Below are 24,815 nucleotides of genomic sequence, written 5' to 3'. Positions count from 1 at the left end.
TCCAGAGACGTTCAATCGGATTCAAGTCTGGGCTCTGGCTGGGCCACTCAAAGACATTCACAGAGTTGTCCTGAAGCCACTCCTTTGACATCTTGGCTGTGTGCTTAGAGTCGTTGTCCTGCTATAGATGAACCGTCGCCCCAGTCTGAGGTCAGGAGCGCTCTGGAGCAGGTTTTCATCCAGGATGTCTCTGTACATTGCTGCAGTCATCTTTCCCTTTATCCTGACTAGTCTCCCAGTTCCTGCAGCTGAAAAACATCCCCACAGCATGATGCTGCCACCACCATGCTTCACTGTAGGGATGGTATTGGCCTGGTGATCAGCGGTGCCTGGTTTCCTCCAAATGTGACACCTGGCATTCACACCAAAGAGTTCAATCTTTGTCTCATCGGACCAGAGAATTTTGTTTCTCATGGTCTGAGAGTTCTTCAGGTGCCTTTTGGCAAATTCCATGCGGGCCATGTGCCTTTTACTAAGGAGTGGCTTCTGTCTGGCCACTCTACCATGCAGGCCTGATTGGTGGATTGCTGCAGAGATGGTTGTCCTTCTGGAAGGTTCTCCTCTCTCCACAGAGTACCTCTGTAGCTGACAGAGTGACCATCGGGTTCTTTAGATGCCCAACCAGCTCCAGGAAGTCCTGGTGGTTTCAAACTTCTTCCACTTACGGATGATGGAGGCTACTGTGCTCATTGAGACCTTCAAAGCAGCAGTAATGTTTCTGTAACCTTCTCCAGATTTGTGCCTCGAGACAATCCTGTCTCGTAGGTCTGCAGACAATTCCTTTGACTTCAGGCTTGGTTTGTGCTCTGACATGAACTGTCAACTGTGGGACCTTATATAGACAGGTGTATGCCTTTCCAAATCATGTCCAATCAACTGAATTTACCACAGGTGGACTCCAATTAAGCTGCAGAAACATTTTAAGGATGATCAGGGAAACAGGATGCACCTGAGCTCAGTTTTGAGGTTCATGGCAAAGGCTATGAATACTTATGTACATGTGCTTTCTCAATTTTTTTTATTTTTAATAAATTTGTAAAAACCTCAAGTAAGCTTTTTTCACATTGTCATTATGGGGTGTTGTGTGTAGAATTCTGAGGAAAAAAAATGAATTTAATCCATTTTGGAATAAGGCTGTAACATAACAAAATGCGGAAAAAGTGATGCGCTGTGAATACTTTCCGGATGCACTGTACATCTTTTAACTGGCGGTAAGAGTATGGAAGTGGGTTGATAAAACTATCCATGATAAGAGCTTTGCTGCTGGGTTGTTGGGACAGCACAAGACCAAAGAGCATTTTTTCATACATTTGGCATAGAAACACAATTGCCAGAGGCGATGGTTAGAAAATGGCAGTTAAAGCCTGAAAATGTGTGACTTTAAGTTGTGAAAACAAAACGGATGCATTTCAAACTGTGGATTTACCTTCACAAGAACTAGTAACAAAAAAATAACTGTATTACAGGCAACAAATGCACTTCCAAACATGCTGTATATTTTTCCCCCAGTATTCATACTGATATTTTTGAAATTGTCAAACCTTAAAACATACTAATATTTAGTGCTATTGATGGGATCAACTATGTAATAAAATGCTATGTGTTTGCCTGGTCCCTTTGAGCAATCTGACTGGTCAATTTGGCTTTGGTGATACGATTTGAAAGAGGTAGTTTGAAAGTGAGACATATGAGGAGGAATAAAGGCGTAAGAGGCATGCTGAGAGTCGCCTTCAATTGTGAACAGTATAAAAGTGGACAGGAGGTGAGCAAAGCCCCTCAAAATGACGAGAGTCTGAGAAGCAGGCTTTATGGGAAAGCACTAAAGAGTGGAAAAACTGCTCAAAATAAGTTCAGACAAATAAGGATACAGAGGAAATGGATTGAAAGTACATGTAGGGCAAGAGATATCAAATATTTTTAAATGTATTCTATTACTTGCCTTCAACCTGCAAAGTAGCTAGTTACTAATAAATTGCTACTCACTAATATGTTTTTGTGAAGGCTATCTAGGCGTAGGTGTCTCTGCCTTTCTGTGTTTCATATCCAGGATATGTGTAGCTCTTTGAGCTGCAGCTAAAAGAAAATGTGGGTTGCTACTCTCACAGGTTTATTTTCTATCTGCAAAACTAAATACTGAAATTAGAACATCCATTTTAACTTCTAGTGACTCATTTTGGGCAGAACAACGCTGGGATATTTTTATGTAACCAAGCGTCAGGACATGTCTTTACCTAACCCAGATGTTTTATTCTAGGTTGTGCCATTTGATTACAGGCTGCTTCTAAGAAAAGCCTGTTGTGTGGGTTTTGCTTTTGCAATGGACAGTCTTTCTTCTAACCATATCTTTTAGTCTGGAAGGTAATTGGTGTGTGTGTGTGTGGGGCTATTTGAATTAATCTTTAGCTTCTCAAGCTTTACAGCCATTTGTGTAAAGGCCTTCCAGTGGGCAACACTGCTGGAAAATGCCTTATCAAGAAAAGGGGAAACGGAAGCCAGATCTTGAAAGAATTACTATGTGTGATGTGTACTTGTGTTGTGGTAGCACTTTCAGACATAAACAAAAATTCTGGCTTGCTCCCACCTTGCAGCTGATGCACAGATGTACTGTATGTAGTTATGTACAGTATTTATAAGTGAAAGTAAGGCTCTTTACATACTGTACTTCCATTATCTACCCCCCCCAAAAACAAATTCAGATTTTGAAAATAATATGCTAATAATAAATTAAAATACTTACTGCTTAAAAGTCTCTAGTACTACTTAGACATAGTAATGGTGAGTCGACAAAAACAACTGGTGGCTGACAAATTGAGATGGAAATTGCAGCAAAAAGGGAGCTTAAATTAATATATCAATATAAAGTAAATGAGGGATGAAATAATAAAAGCAGTTCATGAGGCAGAACAAATATATGGAAATGTTAGCGAATTGGCACCTTCCTTATCGGTCTTAATGAAAAGTAAATGAGAAAGAAACTTGTAGATCTGGAAGAATACAGAAAATAACCAATCACAGACAGGCTTCTATTTTGTCCTTCTTTTGTCTGCCACTAGGAGAATAATGCCAATGAATAATTTTGACTGGTGCGTAAAGATAGGATGCCCATTAACCTCCTCATTCTCCCCAGTTGTTTTTGATCAGCAATAAAATAATAATGGCAGAAACCACTCTGTACTTGTTCTGCAAATAGTGATTTTTAAATTGTACAGTTCTTTGGTGAAAACCACTTCTTCGTTCTTGTGAATTACAGAGGAAACGATTTGAAATTTTTTCTCATGATCACAATACTTCAATCTATGAACTCTCCTAGCTGCATGGTCCTTTACAGGGTCCTAGATAATGGAGTATAATTTAATTTCATTGTTTGCAAAAGCCAAACCTTTTAAGAATACCTAGTCTGTTGTTGAGCTTCTTTTACCCGCATTCTCTCAGTCAGTTCAACAAGGCCAGTGCAGACATTCTAAAATTAAAGTACACAATTTTTTGGAAATGGGAGGGAACTTCATCATGATGTGAAAAATTGCAGTGACTTGGCTTACATTTTAGGCATATAGATAGGCAGGGAATGTGGCTCAGTGGTTAAAGCTTTGGACTTCAAACCATTAGTTTGTGGGTTCAAATCCTGCTATTGACACAAGTCCCTTGATCTGCCTGTTCTCCAGTTGGAAAACCAAAAGAAATATAACCAATTGTATCGCAAATGTAAGTCGCTTTGGGTAAACGTGCTGGCCAAATAAATAAATGTAATGTAAATATGAACACACCATTCTGCACACCATGGCATGGTGCAACTCAGTGATGTTTCTTAAATAACCCAGTCAGTCAGCAGGTTCACCCGAAAGTGGAAAGAACTTGCAAAGGAGCAGGTAGAGCACAATTCCTGAAAGTCGCTGCCGGATCAGTACACAGCTCTTGGAAATCAACATTGACTTGTAATTCTTCCATTTGCGATGTCTTCTAACAATGCTACAGCAGCCATGGTATTTGAAATGGTTTGGCCAGTCCATGCCAATTACAAAATAATTACAATCAAGAGCCTTAACTTGCCGATGTAAATGATGTGCAATTCATTTTGGTGTATTTGATAATGGATGAGAATTAGAAAAAGAAAATGAAATGACAAAGAAAAAGTAGCACTGCTTTGATGCTGGGTGCCGAGCAGAAACATGCGTTTGCATAGTGTGAGGCTGCTGTGAAAATGTGCGTGGCTTTTCGCAAAGATTAGTTTTTATACATCTCGAATTATGCGTGGAAATGGCCGTATGCAACATTTTTTGTGCTTATGTACCATTTATTTATGAGACCCTTGGTGTTTTATATATATATATATATATATATATATATATATATATATATATATATGTATGTATATAGCTCACCATCCTCTAAATATATGGAGAATGGGGAACTTGAAATCCTCTTTTAACCTGCCTGTTAGAAAATATGGTAATAAGAATGGATTACTGAAAAATGAACACCAGGACAGCAAGTCTCACTGTGTGAGTGGTGGAATGGGTGTTTTGAAGTTTATATTTACAGGTTAAGAATTTGGTAGCTTCATAACCTGAAATATTTTCAGATATTGAATTACAGTGAAGTGTGAATTTTTGGCATGGGGAGGATGGTGTTAGTTGTGCTTATTATGGTGAATGAAACATATGACTAGCAGATATTGAAACATATGACTAGCAGATATTGAGCTACACTTCAAATGAGACCACCCAGAGTGTACAGAAATGTTAATGTGGGTCTAGTAAAACCTGCTTAGTTGCAGCTTACAGTTGAACATTTACTTATAGTAGAAGGCACTGCTTGCATTTATGACATGTAAATAACAGGGCATAGTAGACAAGCTGCCCTTTTTTTCCTGTGTGACAATTATGCAAATGTCAGCGAATATCAGTAACAGCTTATTCTGAAAAGAAAAACAGCTTTGTGTTGTATTATGTAGTAGGTTAGCAGGGCTGTATCAGCATTTAATTTGCATCCTGCATCACATGGAGGCAGAGGAGGAGATTTGGTTGGACAAAGCAGGAAGTGACCTTGATTAACAGTTAAAAATATTTATATTCTATTAGAGAAGACCATTTTTCAAACAGCTGTAGAGACCAACGTGGAAAAAAATGTAAAATCTAGAACTAATTTGAAATTTAAAGTGGTAAAGTAGTACTTATTTTACAGAAGTTTTTTTGTGTACATCATAATACCTAACTGGAAGCTGTTGTTACAGGGACTTAAACTGGTTTTGTTGGTGATCAGAATTTTGTTAGGGAAAACAAGATATTTTTAAATGCTACAGAATAAAGAATGAAAAGTTGGCAGGTCATGTTTCTAAATTGAGGGCAATGGTAATGGCCTATTGTCAGGTTTGCACAAACTGGGGTTTACATGGGGTGAGATGGGCCCAGAATGCATAGGCATTGAACTAGAAATACCTGAAAGAAGCTGGGAGGGAAAAGGGAAAAGAATTTGAGTTGCAGCTCAGGCAGATATATTCTTAAGGCCAACACCGAATCCTGAGAGCATAACAAATAAGATAATAAGGTGGGAGATGTATGACTTAATATTTTGTAAGATGCAGGGGAGAAAAGAGAGAATAGTGAGATACCAAACTATATTTGATTGGACATTAGGCTGAAATGATTACCCACCGTTCTGGAACACTTTCACAGAAAGAACACTAGTTCTGCTCAGTCACTGCCATAACACAGGACTGAAAATAAAAAAAAAAATCTGTCAAAAAATAAGGAGATGAAACATTTGGTATCACAATGCTTTGATTTCAGGGCCAGTTCTCATCCTTTAAGAAGTGCCAAGGTATGTCTAAAGGAAAGAGTTCTGCCAACATATTGTATAGTGAAACATTTAGAACCCAATGTAATCCCCACAGTATACAAGGGACTTTCATGGAGCTCTGAATTAGGCAACACTCAAAGCAAAATGAGAAGCAGCCTTCATTGCAGAGCATGTGGACACCATATAGCCTCATTCGCTCACACTTGGAAAAAATAAATCAGAACTAGCCTACTGATCTGCAGTGTGATGTTATAAACAGCCTTGGTAGAGGGAAGGCATTCGCTAAGTGAAAGACACCATTAAGAAAAAAATTGTTCTGCAAAATCATAGATTTGTAGAGTTTGACACAACCCTTGCTTTTTCTATTGAAACAAACAGGTAAATTGCGTTGTAAATATACTATACTACAACTTTACAAGTGTAAGAAAATAGGTGTAACTAAGAAACATTTCAGATGAAAAATGAGCATGCAGTAGCATTGTTCTACAGGGATTGAATGGTTTAGATAATGAATGGGCAAATAACAGTATTTGTAAATATAACAAAATCTGTAATATTCTTCTGTCCAGTAGCTCCAGTAATTGATGATAAAAGTACTATTGCGCTGTAACAGCAGTGCACAGTCATCTCATGGTTTCTGATTAGCGGTTGCTCATGCATATTTATTGAATTGCATAACTGTCTGTCCCTCGTTATATTGTTTCAATCAGTACTTTTAATTATTTGGAATCCTCTTCATAGCAGTACCCACTAATGATGTTAGTACAATACCCTGCAGATAACATCTTTGTGTTCATTTTAAATTAGTTTAGTTTGCCATTTAATGCAGTACACAGTGAGAAACTACTGTCATATGCAAGGTTTTCCTTTGTTTTAATAATTTTAAAATTGCCATTTTAAGAGCAAGTTTATTGTTGTTATTTCAGTATTAATTTTAATGTTGGGAAACATACACTTTCGAAGAAAGAATAGTGCTGTCAGTGTAGTTTACAACCCATACTTTTCAGCTAAGTGGATTAAATAATTAATTGTTCTAAAATACACCTTTATTATTGATTATCAAAATATTTGTTGCAACACTAATTGGAAGTTAAGGTGGTGACTTAGCTATAGGATCACCCTGTTTCTGAACATCATTAACCATTTACTCAGTTTCCACCTGTAAATCCATCTGAATGGCACCCTGAACCGTTTAACAAAGCATGACAAACCAGTATGATTTTAATAATCATAGTATTTAAAAAAAACCTTGACACATGCAGCTGTGCCACATCCTCAAAAAAGAAATAATGGAGAGGTGCTATAGGAAACAAAACAACACATTGCATACATGGAGTAATTTAACAGTCACTAAGGATACCATATTTAGGAACCATATATAGTACTCGGATAGAAGAAGAAGAATGCTGTGATTATTACAAGCTGTAGAGATTGTAGACGATGTAAAGAGATACTGGGAGCACAGCTCTCCTAGCAGCCATCAAATAACAGGATAGGCAAATAAGGACACACAAGTGTGAATGCAAAACACTGTCAAAGTCAAGACTGGAAAAAGAGTATGTACCTGTATTGGAGCATCTTCGTTGGCTTGTTATAGAAAGACACTGTGCAAAACAGTCACCAGACTTTAATTATCACTACTTGAACTATACAAGTCTGAATAAAATTTTGTTAAGCACAGGCATCATGGTCAACAGAGGAATTGTAAGGACCTGAATGAAGAGAAAGGATTAAATGACTTATAGAAGAAAGATCAGGGAAGAAACCATTGTAGGGAAAATATACTGGTTGCCAAAAAAATTGCCAGTAACAATAAGATAAGTCATAAGTCATGTGTCCTGAGGTGCAAATTAATGTTATGTGCTTGGTACAAAAGAAATGGTGTGAACCTCATTTCCAAAGTCCTTCAAGGAGCAGAGTAATCCACTGGTCCTCAGAGGAAAGGTGAGCTATTTTCTGAGTTTCCTGGGGAATATAATGGTCAGTATAATTGAGAAATCATAAATTGAGGGGTGTATAAAGTTGCTCATGACAACATTGTTGTTCAACCACAAACTTTACTATAACCCTGCAGAAGATGACCATATTCGTTTTAATCTTATTAGCATGTTCATCTTAGGTCTTCTCAGTGTGGAGATCTTTCTTCAACATGTTGCAAAGCTGAAAAACAAATTTGTGGTAAATATCCCTGGAAGAAACTTAAGCAGAATAAAGTTATTAAGTTGGGTTTTGGGAAGAATTGATTAGCCCTAAGAAAACTACACTGTGAAGCACCGTGAAGAGCTGAATAGTTTTATTGGGTGTGCATACCTTTTTGTACCTGTTGTTTTGTGACCAGTGGCTGTAATTTTGTTTAATAAATTGGTTGTAGTTTTTTGTAGGTAGCAACCACTCACCGACTTTAATGCTTTCTAAGATTTAGACATCAAAATATTTTGTTAGCTGGAATATGGTGTCAGTTACTTAAATGGGATTTTTTGGATAGGAAGAGATTTGCAAAAGCTTTTTGTCAGTGTGTTAGGTTTGACAGGTCCATGAATTTATAAAGGCCATGTATAGCAAGTATGTGTTGCCACTTTTTAAAAAAAAAAACATATTCATTCCACATTGTCTTAACTGAATTTTCCTGACTTATGCATTTTTCAACTGACTCCTGTCTACTGCTGATGATGGGTAATCTTCTACCTTTCCAGATCAAAGGATTTTTTTGCATATTAAGATGTAAGAAGTGCCCAGCTTAAGGGTTGCATGGTATTTTGACAACCCATGAAAAAGCTGTGATGAGAAGAGGCAATTTAGCCCAGTGTAACTCATCATTTGCTAATGAACCTTGTAAACCTTGTATTTTCAAAACAATAGTAAGACATGACATTAAAGATCTCTTTTCTATTGGAATGTGTCTAATAGGTCACCTCCTAATTTTTTGTACTGCATATACTGTATATGTCCTCTTTCTATTGGGAATAATTATTGCATATTGTACTGCAGATATGGTCACAAAAGTACATTATATCACACAGACATGTTTTTGGCATCATGTTAGTATTTATGTTCACTTTTGAATGCTCTCTGCTTCAGAGAACCGTGGAGTTACTGTAACTCAGAAGTTTTCATTTTCCACTAAATGTGATTTCTTTCTGCCAGATTCCTTTAATGAAACAGAAATTAAACACTTTTTCTTATCAAAGGTGTATCATTTTTTTCATTTTACTTAAGAATGGTTCTGAGTAAAAGGTTTTTGGAATAAAAAAGGTATTTTTTAAGTTAAAAATTAACTATAACCTATTTTAATAATTTTATCTTTAATTGTGTTTCGAATTAAATTTTTTCATTCTTGTGCAGACAGTTGAATTGCTGTTCAGAACATTCAGGCAGTCTTTGAAAGATTATGGGTACTTGAATTAACTGCAGTCCATCTTTATGTTTAGTTATACCTAGAGTAAGGTATGGCTGGTTGACCCCAAGACTTGAGTGGGATATCCTCAGCAGATTGTAAGGCTTTCTGATTTATCTCCTGTAATTTCATAGGCCTGGTCATGATAAAGGATTTTGGGGTGGAGGGGGGTACTGAAATCATAGACAAAGAAGTTGAAAGATTAGTTAAATGGTGGCTGTTCTTGATCTTCCTTGTGTGCCTCCTAAAACAGTCATTTAACTAGTGCAGATAAAAATCAAATTCACTTTCTAAATATTTATTATCCTGAGACACTTACCTAGGCAGTTCAACTAGAGGACTGCATTTATGAGAATGTAATACAGGTAATGTGTTTTATGGGTGGGGTCTTGTAGGACACCATTAAACATGTTTTCATGTCTTGAGATGGCATAGTAGATTCCTAGTAATGACATCAAGAAAAACTGACCCACACAGGGAGTTACTGTAAATTTATTGTGTGCTGCTCCCTCAAGGTGCATCAAGTATGAATGTTTTTGAGGAGCTGTAGTACAGTGTCACCACAGTTTGTTAACCTGCGTTTGCCAGCTGCAGCACCGCCACATAAACTGTTTTCTCTCTTCCTCTCCTTTTCCATTGTACACTGATAGAGGGCATTTGGACTTTTGTCCTTTTCTTAGTGGTTAATGATTAGTTACTAAATGTCACCTCTAGAATGGCATGCAATGCCTTGAAGTGCTGCCTTTTGGCAGCTTCCCTTGGCCCAGTAACAAAAATGTTAGTAAATGCATGTTGCAGCTGCCAGAGGTCAGACATCTTGTCACCTCTGCAAAAACCCAGTCACCTCTTCATATATAAAATGATATGGTCACTGTCAGACCCTGATCTGTATCAGCCACACTTGCACCAGTACAGCTGGGAAATTACAGATGCTATTTAAAATCAGCAGCTGTGTTAAAGGGCCTTTTAGTTTAATGTTTGGGATCACTTAGAAACTGAATTAATCACTTTCTTGAAGGTTGCATTTTGCTGGAATCGTAGGTAAATTGTGTTAGTGGCAAATTTATCTTTTTCAAGCTTCAGATTAGTCAGTATGTTGCCCTTCAAGGTGACCTCTCTTTATGAAGTGCTTTACAGTTGGTCTGACATTGTTTTAAAGAATAAGTTGAAACACTTTTTCAATTTTGGGCGTCCATGCAAAACTGGTCTGAAAATCTTGCGCATTATGGAATTAATGTGCCAGGCCAGACATGTGACATGGTGATGCAAAGTTTAATACTGTCTTAAAATACCTCATCCATGGTTTAATTTTTGATAGGCAAACATTCTGTTAGCAGAAACCTGAAGATTTTCTCTCAAAACCAAAGATGTTAAAATGCACGCAGTGACTAGTATGATTTAGGTAGTACTCATTTGAGCTTAAACAGACATCAGTAACTGATTTATTTACAGTGTGAATATGCTGCCTGGCCTTTATTCTGGTTTGAAAGACAGAACATTCCTGAATTCATCCTGTCTAAGATTTTGAGTCTTTGAGTTTTAGATAAGCCAATTTTGAGGTCGACTCGTGTGTTTGTGTGTGTGTGTATGTGTATACAAGAACAAAGAAGGCAACTTTTTATCACACTACCAAGAAGGTATTTATACCATTATGCCATCTTAGTGACTTTGTCAAGGCTTTCTTTGACATGCTGGAAAGGATTAAATTACTGTGAGCTCTAAGCAAAAGGTTAATGAAACAGTCACACTTAGACACTAAGAAAGTCTTACATGCAGTTGAAATATCTCATTGTTGTGTATGATTTTTCTGCTTGTTTTGCTTCTTAATCTTATTTTTTTTTAATTTATTTTTTACATTACCTAGCTTTATGTGCCAGTTGGAGTTGGTATCTGATCCTCAACCACTCCAAAGAAAAACAGAGCCCATATTGCTATTCAAAGTACTACACTGTGATCTATGTGATGATAAGAAATAAATTTTTCTTTTAAATTGAGTCCTAATGGGTAATGACTTCCTGAAAGTTGTGTAGCTGTGTTGTGAGTGTATATTTATAGGTTAGAGTTGCTACACTAGTGCACCTCCTCTTTTGTCTATAAATTTACTCATTTTCATGTATCTGTGCAACAGTGATGTGTTCTTGCAAATGGCTGCAATATAACAAAGAGTGAAAAATTGAAGGAGGTCTGAATACTTTCTGTACCCACTGTATAATGTTGCAGAAATTATGTGAAGAACTCTGTGCATGTTTAAAGTTTTTGAGTAGGAGAATTGTAGTGGAAGGACCTTGTCTTGTAATTAACTACTAGCATTTGAAATGGCTTAGGTCAGTCTTTTTTGTAATGTAAATTACATAATCCTAAGGTTTTAAGAAGGAGCCACAATATCAGTTTCTTTTCTTTTTTGTTTTTTTAAATCACATGCTTACTTGGCAGAAGATAGATGGGCACATAATTGCATATTTTTACATCATTGTTAGTACAGTGATCCCTCGCTATATCACGCTTCGACTTTCGCAGCTTCACTCTATCGCGATTTTTTTCTCATACACGCTTCACGTCACTACGCATGCGCTTTCTGAGAACTTTTATCTAAGCCCTATGATGGGTCCTAAACGTGCTGCTTTTTCTAAGCCTACTCCTAGTACTCCTAGGAGTAGAAGACAACAACGCACCTGCTGAAGATACTGCACCACCTCTGAAGACTCTCCTACTGAGGTCGTGCCTTCATAGGTTAGTGGTTGTGTGTAAGAATTGTGTGTGTTTGTGTGCAATTAATTGTACAGTACAATAATCTACTATATAAAAGCGTTTGGGATTGTCCTTCCTTCCCGTGAGTGCAAAGTGTAGCGGTATTCCGCTTATTACAGACTTACTACTTGTGGCTTGAGGTACGAAGCGACGCGATATGAGCAGAGTTCTGGTGCTCTCATCGTTCCCTTGCTTTTGTGCGATGCGCTGGAAAAATAGACAAAATTATGTCTCTGGAAATAATTAATGTTGATGGAGTACAAATTCCTCACCGCGTAGTAAATATCATGGGAGATGGTGCTTTCTTATTCTCATCTATAGCTTATTTAGTGCATGAAACTCCGTCTTTAGCAGTACAGATTCAGGCTGACATTGTACGACTTTGGGCAGGCACTTGAGGGGATAAAAAAAAAACTGGTTTTCGGGAGTTGTTATGAATGGGCACTTTGATGTTCTCATTCCCTACACTTTCATGCCTGATGTACACATGGAGCGCACAAAAATTGAGGATAAAAGTCGTCGCCTTAAAAGGCGAGTGCGCCTAGTAATATATTTGTAACGTCTAACATGTCTTATTTTCTCTTATTTTGTCTAATATATTGGGTAATACGAGTGTAATGGTGACTAAAGGGTGTTATGTCTAGAGGGCTCTAATAATGTTAAAAAACGTATTTAGAAGGTCGTAAACAGGTTTTCTATACTCTAACTGCAAAAATATTCGATTTATAAATAAAGAATCCTACTTCGCGAAGATTCATTTATCACGGTAGAGTCTGGAACGGATTAACCGTGATAAACGAGGGTTCACTGTACTTCAGTTTTGCTTTGCAATATTTAAAAAAAAAAGCATGGTTTAGGTAGAAAGTGCACAGGTATGCAGATTCTGAAGTAGATTTTGCTTCATCTTGGGCTCTTGTTTTTGTACATATTTTTAGCATATTGAAAAAATATTTTTTTATAGATCCATAATCGCATGAGGAAAAGGCCAGGGTAATTGGATGAAAAAGTGAGTACTTTTGTTGGTACATTGATTATGCAGACAAGATACCCCGCCAGGTGGATTGAAGGGCTGCTGGTAAAAGGCATACTAAACCCAAAAATTAAATTCACTACAAACAACAAAAGGTAACATATCCAAAAAATATGAAGTCATGTTTTCATACAAAACTGACATAAAGTTTCTGATAGAAGGCTGAGGTAACCAACATTGGACATCAACAAATAACATCAAAACACCCATAAAAAAATCTCACATTACTCATTGCATAATCCACATGTCCAGTCATATTTCCAAAGATGTGTATTCTTACTAAAATATTGTTAAATGAGTCACTTCTGTAATGAAAATGGAACATGCTCAGATGCGAATGAACATTTGCAATGTAAACTCACTCCCCGTTTTTTCATTCCCTTTGTGGATATGAATATATCTGTATCTCAGGATAATTTGCAGCTGACTGTAAAACTGCACATGTGAACTGACCTTTTTCATGGTGATGTATTTTGGATATGCACAAGTATGATAAATATACTGTTTTTGATGCTTTTATTCTTCTTCTTTCGGCTGCTCCCGTTTTGGGTTGCCACAGTGGATCATCTTCTTCCATATCTTTCTGTCCTCTGTATCTTGTTCTGTTACACCTATCACCTTCATGTCCTCTCTCACCACATCCAAAAACCTTCTCTTAGGCCTTCCTCTTTTTCTCTTCCCTGGCAGCTCTATCCTTAGCATCCTTCTGCCAATATACGCAGCATCTCTCCTCTGCACATGTCCAAACCAACACAATCTTGCCTCTCTGACTTTGTCTCCCAACTGTCCAACTTGACCCGACCCTCTAATGTACTAATTTCTAATCCTATAAATCCTTGTCACAACTAGTGCAAATCTTAGCATGTTTAACTGTGCTACCTTCAGCTCTGTCTCCTGCTTTCTGGTCAGTGCCACCGTCTCTATCCCATATGCCATAGCTGGTCTCACTACCGTCCTGTAGATCTTCCCTTTCACTCTTGCTGATATCCGTCTGACACAAATCACTCCTGATACTCTTCTTCACCCATTCCACCCTGCCTGCACTCTCTTTTTCACCTCTCTTCCACAATCCCCATTACTCTGTACTGTTGATCCCAAATCTTTAAACTCATCCACCTTCACCAACTCTACTCCTTGCATCCTCACCATTCCACTGTCCTCCCTCTCATTTACACACGTATTCTGTCTTGTTCCTACTGACCTTCATTCCTCTCCTCTCTAGAGCATATCTCCACCTCTCCAGGGTCTCCTCAACCTGCTCCCTACTATCGCCACAGATCACAGTGTCATCAGCAAACATCATAGTCCACAGGGACTCCTGTCTAATCTCGTCTGTCCACCTAACCATCACCATTGCAAATAAGAAAGGGCTCAGAGCCGATCCCTGATGTAATCCCACCTCCAATTTGAATGCATCCGTCACTTCTACCGCAGACATCACCACTGTCACACTTCCTTCATGCATATCCCGTACAACTCTTACATACTCCTCTGCCATTCCCGACTTCCTCATACAATACCACAGCTCCTCTCGAAGGCACCCTGTCATATGCTTCCTCCAGGTCCACAAAGATGCAATGCAACTCCTTCTGGCCTTCTCTATGCTTCTCCATCAACACCCTCAGAGCAAACATCGCATCCGTGGTGCTCACTAATCATTTCCTCACTTCTTAACCTAGCTTCCACTACTCTTTCCCATAACTTCATGCTGTGGCTTATTAATTTTATCCTCCTTGTAGTTACTACAGTCCTGCACATCCCCCTTATTCTTAAATATCGGCACCAGTACACTTCTTCTCAACTCCTCAGTCAGCCTCTCACTTTCGAAGATTCCATTAAGCAATCTGGTTAAAAACTCCACTGCCATCTCTCCTAAACACCTCCATGCTTCCACAGGTATGTCTTCTGGACCAACGGCTTTTCCATTCTTCATCCTCTTCATAGCTGTTCTTACTTCCTCCTTGGTAATCTGTTGCACATCCTGATTCACTATCTCCACATCATCCAACCTCTTCTCTCTCTCTTGTTCTCTTCATTCATAAGACTCTCAAGGTACTCTTTCCATCTGCTCAACACTCTCACCTCGCTTGTGAGTACATTTACATCTTTATCCTTTATTACCCTAACCTGCTGCACATCTTTCCTAGCTTGGTCCATCTGTCTAGCCAATCAGTACAGGTCCTTTTCTCCCTCCTTAGTGTCCAACCTCTCATACAACTCATCATACACCTTTTCTTTAGCCTTCGCCACCTCTCTCTTTCCCTTGCGCCTTATCTCTTTGTACTCTTGTCTACTTTCTGCATCTCTCTGACTATCCCACTTCTTCTTTGCCATCCTCTTCCTCTGTGTACTCTCCTGTACTTCCCAATTCCACCACCATGTTTCCTTTTCCTCTTTCCTCTGTCCAGATGTCACGGCAAATACCCTTCTTGTTATCACCCTTACTACATCTGCTGTCTGGTAATTCTTCACTACCACCCATTCATTGCATGTCTCACCTTCTCCCTAAACTCAACCTTGCCGTCTTCCTTTTTCAGATTCCACAATTTGATTCTTGGTTCTGCCCTAACTCTCCTCCTCTTCTTGATCTCCAACATCATCCTACAGACCACCATCCTATGCTGGTTAAGTACACTTTCACCTGCCACCACAATCCTTCAGATTGACTCTTCTGCATAGGATGTAATCTACCAGTGTGCATCTTCCTCCACTATTGTACATCACCCAATGTTCCTCCCTCTTCTTAAAATACGTATTTACCACAGCCATGTCCATTCTTTTGGCAAAATCCACTATCCTTTGACCTTCTTCATTTCTCTCCTTGACACCATACCTACCCATCACCTTCTCGTCTCCTCTGTTCCCTTCACCAGCATGTCCATTGAAATCTGCTCCAATCACCACTTTCTGTCCCTTGGGTACACTGTTCATCACTTCATCCAACTCACTCCAAAAATCTTCTTTGACATCCATTGCACACCCAACTTGCGGTGCATATGCACTAACAACATTCATCATCACACCTCCAATTTCCAGTTTCATAATCATTACTCTGCCTGATACTCTTTTCACCTCCAAAACACTCTTGACTGACTGTTCCTTCAGAATAACACCTACTCCATTTCTCCTCCTATCCACACCATGATAGAACAATTTGAATCCACCTCCAATCCATCCACCTAGCCTTACTCCCCTTCCATTTAGTCTCTTGCACGCACAATATATCAACCTTCCTTCTCTCCATCATATCTGCTAACTCTCTCCCCTTACCAGTCATACGGCCAACATTCAAAGTTCATACCCTCAGTTCCACTCCCTTTACTTTCCTCCTCTCCTCCTGCCTTCGGACATGCACCCCTTCTCATTCTCCTTCTTCGGCCAACAGTAGCCCAATTTCCGTCAGCACCCTGTTGACTAACATTACTGGTGGCAGTTGTTGTTTGTTGTTAACCTGGGGCTTGACCAATCCGGTATGGAAATTTGTATTTTTGTCTGTATATTTACTTTGGCAAAATTTGATACCGGATGCCCTTCCTGATGTAACCCTCCCCGTTTATCCGGACTTGGGAGCGGCATGAAGAAACACTGATTTGTGCATCCCTTGTGGCTGGGGTTTTTCGATGCTTTTATTCAATTTTCTTAAACTTTTTATCTTTAGTTGTATACTTTTTTCAGTGACCCTTGCACCATTGATATCACATGAAATGGAATTTTAGCCAGTGAATGTGCAGTTGGCTAGACTTATAACTGGGGGAGTGGCCAATGCATCTGCATGTGTTCTGTTTTAGTTAATGGGAATGTGATTAGTTTAATAATATTTTGGTAAAAATACATGCTTTTTGGATGTTGTGAGGATATTACTTGATAATGTGATGTAGATTATATATACTACATGAGTAATGTGAGATTTTTTTTCATTGACATTTTGGTATTGTTTACTGTTGTCCAGTCATGTTCACCATAGATGTCTGTTTTATAAGAACTTTTAGCTCTGTTCTGAATGATTTTTTTTCTCACTATTCACTACAAACTACATGGGTTAAGTAAAATTGAAAATAAAAACATCTTTTTGAGTGGAGTATTCAGCTTGATCCCTCTTTTCATTTAGGGAAGATAGTTTTTGGAAAATTCAAAAAGTCTTTTCAATGTTGCAATCATTCGTTACAGTAAAAATGGCTTTCTTTGTCAGTTCCAGAAATGGCCACTCTTGCTCAAGCTATAACACAATCACCTGAATAATCTTCTTTGCCAGCCAGTTGCTCATGTCAGAATTCTAGTACATCCAGACTTCTAAAGCACTCTTACAGACATTGCATTTGACCTTAGTGGTTTCATGAGACTTTTTGTTGACTAGTCTGAGTAGGGTAGAATCTCAGTTGAACACTAGGTGTTTGCTGGCAGAAAATGTGCCAAGTGCTGGATAAATAAATGTGTCCCAGTATCTCAGTTTCCTCCTCCTCCATCTTCTGTTTTTGTTTCAATCCATTGTGGAAGTCACTTTTTATTTATTTTTTATGTATTATTATTATTATATTATTTAATTGTATTATTTTTAGTGCTACCAACGGACAAACAAGGTTGGCAGCAATTTATCTCTAAGCATCCCTAAGGTACATAAGCCCTGCCTCAACCATACAAATATCTCAATCCTATGAGGAGTGTATATGCTTATATAAATAATATAATATATAATATAATAATATAATAAGGATTCATATGGATATGAATAATAATTGAGTAAGTACTTTTGAATTAATAAAAGTACTATTCAGATATGCTAAACTTGTTTCTTGACAGTTGTGGAAAATATTTTAATCATTCAGATCATTCATTTTTACTTAGTTTTTATCATGATAGTTGAATAATTAATATTATGCTAATCTTTGAAGCTAGATGTGGATGCTTGAACTGTAAATCTCAAATTATGTGCTAAGAAGACAGGAGTCATTAGTTTGACAGCAAGAGATGGCACAGGAGATTTCACTTATTCTAGCACTTGGCACTAAACGGAATATAGTGTATGACAAACTACTGAATTGGAACACTCCAAAGCCTGGTAGATAACTGTTTTAAAGTGTTGCGTTAAATGTCTGTTATTTGTTTGCACACAGGCACGAGCTTGAAAATATGCATGAAACATTTTCCCTCTAGCTCTTTAATGTTCTTTTTAAGATCAATATGAGTGTTGTATTGCCTTATTCAGTTAGCTAGTTGCAGGCTCATCATTGGATCTGGTCTTGCATTAAATGTAATTTCTGTAAGATGATTAGCAGTTACTTGTACTATAGTTTCAAATTGTTGGTTAGAGTGACGAGTATTTTCTGAGATGTATGCATGATAACATAGTAAAAAGAGCCATAGAGAATTGTGTGTGAACATTCTGCAAACCGTCTATCAAGATGTGATCAACATACACAGCAACGAGGCAGTTTTCCATGTTTTCGTAAATAAGCAGAACTTTAGCTTTTGGGTTGAAGCCATCCCACATGAACTTCGAGACCCCTGCACAGTGAGTGTGTTATAGTTTGGTGTGCTGTTGCAGAATTTGCCATTGTAGACCCTTACCTTTATGAGAAGAGGGAACAATGGTCACTGTCACTTCACAACGTTACATTGAAATACTAGAGAAGTTTTTGTGACACCAACTGGAAGAAATGGATGTGGTGGATGCCTGGTTTTAACAGAATGAAGCAACAGCTCATATGGAGCAGAGATCCATGCAAGTTTTGCGGGAGATGTTTCTGAGAAAGCTGATCTCCCTGCATGATGATGTCAGGTGGCCTTCACGTTCGCCTGATCTTGCTCTCTTGCGATTTCTTCTTGTGGGGATATCTCAAGTCAAAGGTATACACACACTGACCTCAAAACCTCGAAGCCCACAAGGACGCGATATTTGCCACAAAATCGCTGCTATTCCCCTTGAAATGGCCAAATAAGTCATGCGTTCAGAAATCGTCTGGAAGAGTGTTTCGCTAATGATGGCCACCACCTTAAAGACATCATTTTTTAAACACAGTTAAGAAATCTATTTTGTATACCCTTTTTTGTGTCATAAATAAATTTATTTAGTGTTTTTGTAGAACAAACATTTGAAATGTGGTATTTCTTTTTTTTGTACGCCCTTTATAATACTTCTGACAAAATTCAAAACCTCACAGTCTATTTCTTAGCAATGATTTTTCTTGTGACAAGATGTGTCTTGTTTTATTGCACTATGTACTGAGCTTGATTGAGTTTTTGACTAGATTGATTTGTTGCCCTGTACAGTTTGTAACATTTTTACTTTTACTTAAGTACGGCAAATCAAATGGTTTGATATTCTATGAATGGCACATGTTCATAATTTCAGGAAATATTCTTATATTTGTCCCAACCTAAAACATACAAAAACAGCTTGGGGTTGAAATTGAGGAAAAATTTATGAGTGTAAGATTGTGCCAGAAGGAGAGGAGAGAAGTTGACAAAAAAATTTTCATTTTTGCTTCTTGAATCCAAGAAAAGATATGTAACAGAGCAAGGGACGTCATAAGTTTGTGGCTGTCTTTGCCACTGTCTGTCACAGGAAGGTAATGCCAACAGAGTCACTCTAATCTCAGCGGCATGGTCTGCACTCGCTGTTTTGCTTGCTGGCAAGCTAGCTGTGGTAGAGGTGCAAAACCACAAGAGAGCTACCTGTTAAGTGGAGTCTGAATAGAAAAAGTCCCATACCATGCTTGGTGAGCCCTAGAGAAATCTGTTTGAAGAGCCTTTACTAAGCCAATTAAATTTAGCTACAAATGCGTTCCTTTTTTTCTGTATCACAAGATGCACAATATATTGCTCAGTCTCCTAAAGATGCAACTATTATTTTGGTTCAAATAATGTGGATTCTTGAAGACCATGTTTTACCTATTCCAGAAAAACTGTGATATACTAAATCATGATGAGCTTATTGTCTGATTGTTTAGGTGGAAGGTAAGCTTCTCTTTTTCCCCACACCATTTTTGTTTTGCTGTTTTAGCCCTGTATATATAATGTATGCATTTGTAGTAATATTATTACATGTATGTACAATTATTGCAAAATAAAGTACTGTATATACAGTTGTTACAAAATGAGCAAGTATCACAAAAGGCATAGTACAAAATGGCATCTATTAAATCATTTCAAATAAAATAAACAAGTCAGTTAGTTATTGTCATTAAGTAAATAATGAAAAAAATGTTTTCAGAGTGGCATGGTGGTGCAGTGGTAGTGCTGCTGCCTTGCAGTAAGGAGACCAGGGTTCACGTCCCAGGTCCTACCTGCGTGTAGTTTGCATATTCTGCCTGTGTCTTTGTGGGCTTACCCTGGGTGCTCTGGTTTCCTCCCAGAGTCAGAAAATTTGCAAGTTAGGTTTAATGATGATTCTAAATTGGCCCTAGTGTGTGTTTGGTGTCTGTATGTATGCATTTGTTTACACTGTGATGGGCTGGCACGCTATTCCTGCTTGCACACTTTGGTAGCTACAATAGGCTCCAGCACCTCTCACAACCCTGTTTAGGACAAAGTGGTTTAGAAAATGACTGACTGACAGTTTGTTTTTAATTTAAATTTGCTTTTTTTTTTTTTTATAAAGTTTAACAAATTTTATAGACCACCTCATATAAAACTATCACTTATTATGGGAAGGAACTAAAAAGAATAATGTATGAATAAACCTCCGTCCATTCATTAATTATTTAGCCTGCTTATCCTTTGCAGGTAGTATACATCTAACCTGACAGCACTGAGTGCAAGGCAACCAATCCTGGATGGATTGTCAGGATAAATTTGGTGCCACATATATTATAAATTAAAAAGAATGATGTTACTGAAGCAGTGCAACTTTAAACTTGTGTGTGTGCCTACTATAGGTGGAGAAATTCTGTCTAGGAGTTTAACTGATAACGAGGTATAGAAAGCTTCATTTCAGTCCAGATGATATTGGAGCAGTGACAAAATATATTTTGTAGTTTTACTACTACTACTTCTACTACTACTAAACATGGCATTCAAACATATACAGCTGTGATTGAATAAATGGATTTTTGATACTACAAGCAGGTGTGTATATCAAATTATTTTTCAATTTAATATTGTGATGAAAGTTTATTCTGTCTCATTTTTGAGCACATTTTTAAACCTGGGTTATAGATAGATAGATAGATAGATACTTTATTAATCCAAAGGGGAAATTCACATAATCCAGCAGCAGTATACTGATACAAGAAACAATATTAAATTAAAGAGTAATTAAAATGCATGTAAAAACAGACAATAACTTTGAATAATGTTAGCATTTACTCCCCCGGGTGGAATTGAAGAGTCGCATAGTGTGGTGGAGGAACGATCTCCTTAGTCTGTCAGTGGAGCAGGACAGTGACAAAAGTCTGTCACTGAAGCTACTCCTCTGCCTGGAGATGACACTGTTCAGTGGATGCAGTGGATTATTCATGATTGACAGGAATTTGCTTAATGCCCGTCGCTCTGCCACAGATGTTAAACTGTCCAACTTTAATCCTACAATAGAGCCTGCCTTCTTAACAAGTTTGTCCAGGCGTGAGGCGTCTTTCATCTTTATGCTGCCACCCCAGCACACCACCGCGTAGAAGAGGGCACTCGCCACAACCGTCTGGTAGAACATCTGCAGCATCTTACTGCAGATGTTGAAGGATGCCAACCTTCTCAGAAAGTATAGTCTGCTCTGACCTTTCTTACATAAAGCATCAGTATTGGCAGTCCAGTCCAATTTGTCATCCAGCTGCACTCCCAGATATTTAAAGGTCTGCACCCTCTGCACACAGTCACCTCTGATGATCACATGAGGTCCATGAGGGGCCTGGGCCTCCTAAAATCCACCACCAGCTCCTTGGTCTTGCTGGTGTTAAGGTGTAAGTGGTTTGAGTCGCACCATTTAACAAAGTCTTTGATTAACTTTCTGTACTCCTCCTCCTGCCCACTCCTGATGCAGCCCACAATAGCAGTGTCATCAGCGAACTTTTGCACATGACAGGACTCCGAGTCATATTGGAAGTCTGATGTATATAGATTGAACAGGACCAGAGAAAGTATAGTCCCCTGCGGCACCCCTGTATTGCTGCACACAATGTCAGACCTGCAGTTCCCAAGACGCACATATTGAGGTCTGTCTGTAAGATAGTCCAAAATCCATGCCACCAGGTGTGAGTCTACTCCCATCTCAGTTAGCTTGTCTCTAAGGAGCAGAGGTTGGATGGTGTTGAAAGCGCTAGAGAAGTCCAAAAACTAAAATTATGTAGTAATATACACTCTCTCTTTACAATCTATATTTCTTTTGCACAAACTGTAGGTGATTTTTTTATTTTTGTTTTCCTCATTTCCATTAACCCAGTCAGAATCTATGTATATAATTCACTAAGGCAAGACAACCATGGAAAGCACGCCAGAAGGGGCCACGCCGGAGGTGAATCGCCATATGCAGCGTGTAAAACGGTTTGCGAGGGGTATCCCATGGGATCCTTAAAACAATCCTTTACAACTGAGGTCAAAACACAATGAAGTAAGCAGTCTTTAAAAACCGAGTTTTCGGTTACGACGCACGGCCGCGTGCACCATAGCAAACTGTTTTACACGCTACATACAGCAATTCGCATCCGCAACAAACGTGTGTCGTCTTAGATGCTCCTGCAGGAACACGGAAAGTCCACGTGAGTCACAGGTGCATCTGGACTGTGCAAAGACGACAACGACTCAAGTGACGAGTTGGAGGTGGGCACATAAGCGATGGCGGTCCGCCAGTTTTCAGTCACGGACGATTGTGTGTTGGTTCGTTCCGTGCATTGTTACAATGTTGCTTTTCTTGCTGATTTATTACATTACCGATTTTTCAAATGTTAATTTTCTCCCTGTGCTTAAAAATCATTAAAAAACTGGCCTGATTATGCGGCGTATGGTACGCCGCGGGTTGGCTAGTTGTAAATAAGTGAGAATAAAGGAGACCTTGGGTTTTTTTCTTTTCTTGCACCCAAGTACAATTAAATAAGATAATTATTTACATTTACATTATTTTATTTGGCCTTTATTTGAGATACAATTGGTTACTTTTATTTTGTTTTTTTAGTGGTAGGACGGATTGGTGATGTGACATGCTAATAATAACACATTGTCAGAAGCAGGGTTTCAACCTACAATCTCTGGATTTGAAGTCCAGAAGCCTTAACCACTTTGCCACACTGCCCTATTCCTCTGCATTGTTTACAGTGGGCGTCAAACATTAGAATATTGGAGATCATATAAAATGCTTCTCCAACGTATAGGAATGGCAACGGAGAAAACTCCACTTTTTTATTTTTATATATTGTATAACACCTTAATTAACTCTATGTATACTGGCTGCCACTGTCATGCAGTCCTTTGGTGTGATTAAACAAGAATGTTCGTTAGAACAATGAAAGAAAATCTGATGTGGCCAGCACATGGCCTATGTAAATTTGTAATTTTAAAAGTAAAGTATTTCAGGGTAATACTTTGTTCTGTAGAATGAAATACAAGAAATATATTTTGCTGTTTGTTCAAAATTAGTAGACCCCTAGAGTTTCACAGGACTGAAAACATTGTGATCCTTAATTCAGATAGAATGATTTGCTTTAAGTTAACTTGTCCCACCACTCAACATGCTGATAAGCAAACAATAATAAACGTCATTTCAGAAGTAGTTGAACCTTTTTCAGGGTTGCATAAAAGTTATAAATCCGTCAATAAAGTTTAGGTGAAAAGCTTTATTAAACAGCACCTTATTAGGGTTTATTTTGATTATTGCTTTTATTAGTTTAAATTTTTTTTTGGTCTAATTTGAACAATAATGGCAGTCATATTTGGGTGTCCTGGAACATTTCAAAATGTTTTCCATTTACATTCACGTTATCAACAAAAGTGCTTTTCAATTCTTGCAATAAAATGTGTTTTTTTGTGTAGAAATCAATAATAATTCAGACATAGGTGGAATATATCATATTAATCTTGAACAAATATAAATGAGACACGGTTTCCAGAGCTATTGATGTTTATTGTTTTGAACTGAACAAACTGAAAGTGGAAAGTTTACATACAGTGTTAAATTGAAAAGATATGATGAGCTCGATTGAACACGCATTAATAGCATCTACAGACCACATTGGAAACAAAGTTTTTATTGTGTGTGCAGTTGTGCATTGTAAATGTATTTTGTACACTTTATACATGCACACTGTGTCTTCCTGTACTTTTTGGGTCCACAAACATTACAGATTTTTCTCTTTCTGTGATGCATCATCCCCCTGAATCCTCTTCACAACGGCTACAGAGGCAGAAGTCATTAAGATGTGTTCTGTCCTGTGGATTTGAGTTCGTACTAATTCCTTGCCCAGCTCTTGACGAAAAGAGTTGTCACCTTTGGAGCATTCTTGTATTCCATTTTGGATTCATTGTCATCCAGATGACAAATGCATTGTATGAGAAAAACATCCAAGATATTGAAAAATATAACAAGCGGCCAGTGTAGGGGGATTCTTTTTGCAGCTTTATCCACTTACTAACTTGTTTAAGTTATCTACTCCTCATTTTGTAGCATTGTAATCCATATTGATTTCTGTTTTATTCTGCCCCTCTCCACAGATTCTCCTCCATCAGGTTTTCCAGTATATACCTACAATACATGTTCACTAAAATGATGAAGTAGTGTCACTGGCAGTCCAGGTCTTGATGGCAGGTATAGACAGGCATGTACAGCGTGAAGTGGCAGTGGCCTCCAAATGACATAAGCTGTTCATAGACAGTAATGTTGGATCCTAGGTTGTAACACAGGAGAAGGCTTCCCACCCACTTGTTCCA

General features: G+C 38.1%; 1 protein-coding gene across 6 annotated transcripts in view; it reads left to right on the top strand.

The window, feature by feature from the left end:
• cux1b (cut-like homeobox 1b) overlaps positions 1 to 24,815 on the top strand; it is a 497,544-nt gene that overhangs the window by 40,721 nt on the left and 432,008 nt on the right. The window lies entirely within an intron of this gene.

This window comes from Polypterus senegalus, chromosome 6, assembly GCF_016835505.1.
Source record: "Polypterus senegalus isolate Bchr_013 chromosome 6, ASM1683550v1, whole genome shotgun sequence".
NCBI classification, from domain to species: Eukaryota; Metazoa; Chordata; class Cladistia; order Polypteriformes; family Polypteridae; genus Polypterus; species Polypterus senegalus.
Note: the sequence above shows the minus strand (reverse complement) of the source record. Positions and strands in the feature narration are given on the sequence as shown.